Here is a 1,139-nt window from a genome sequence, read left to right on the forward strand (position 1 = left end):
GGGATAGTCATTTTTTTTTTTGTGCCTTATAATTTAACACACTCACCGTTAAAATTTCCACTTATTTCTTATTTTTATTTTCCTAAAATTTTCGTTGCGTCTTGCAACCTTTTCAACAGTCTTGACTGTCCGTTATTTACGCTGCGTTCTTTTTTTTTTTGCTTTTGTTTGTTTTTGCGCATGCGTGTGTCTCAGTGTGTGTGTATGTATGCATGCATGTATGTGTGCATGTGCGTACGTACGTATGTCTGTGTGTGTGTGCATATGTATATGTGTATGTATGTGTGTGTATGTATATATGTATGTATGTGTGTGCGTTTGCATGTATGTATGTATGTATTCTGCATATTCCTGTGTTTGTGTGCCTTTTATGTATGTGTGTGCATGTGTGTATATGCATGTATGTACCTCTGTCTCCTTGTGTGTGCATGTCTGAGTGTGTGTGTGTTTTGCTGCTATGTACTATCCAAAAACGAAATATATATATATCTCTTCGAAACGCCTGTGTTAGAATGGGGGCAGCTTATGAAGGAAAATGTTCTCTATGTGGCCTGTGTGTTTTCAGTACTCTGATTATTATTATTTTTTGTCTACGTTTTGTTTGCAATGTCCTGTACCCAGATATGCACCTATATATACAGGTAGATGTAGGTATGCACATACTTGTACGTATATATGCATATACTCATTTATTATTTGTTTTATATAGATATATACATACACTTATATTAAGTGCTCTATTATTTCCAATTTATAGGAGGATTAATTTTACAATTTCTTTAAAGGACAGTATACACTTTAATATTTTTTAATATTTTAATTAATATTACATATACCATTCGTTCTTAACACATAGATTATAAATCCATTCATCTCCGAAGAGCGGAATTATCGATAGTATGCTGATCTTTTGATTACATTGTGGTTACAATAATATCCGCGAAACGATCGTCAGATGTAAATTTTTTTTTAATTTTAGACTTTTTAAAATTTTAGACTTTATAATATTCATGCTCAATTACGCATAAATTTTTATATGCATTTATATTCACATGTATCTTTATCTACATTCATATTTTTATATATATTTATATTTATATTTCGTATATCTTAAATTTTAAATTTATTATATTACCATG

This window comes from Octopus bimaculoides, chromosome 20 (genome assembly GCF_001194135.2).
Source record: "Octopus bimaculoides isolate UCB-OBI-ISO-001 chromosome 20, ASM119413v2, whole genome shotgun sequence".
Taxonomy (NCBI): domain Eukaryota; kingdom Metazoa; phylum Mollusca; class Cephalopoda; order Octopoda; family Octopodidae; genus Octopus; species Octopus bimaculoides.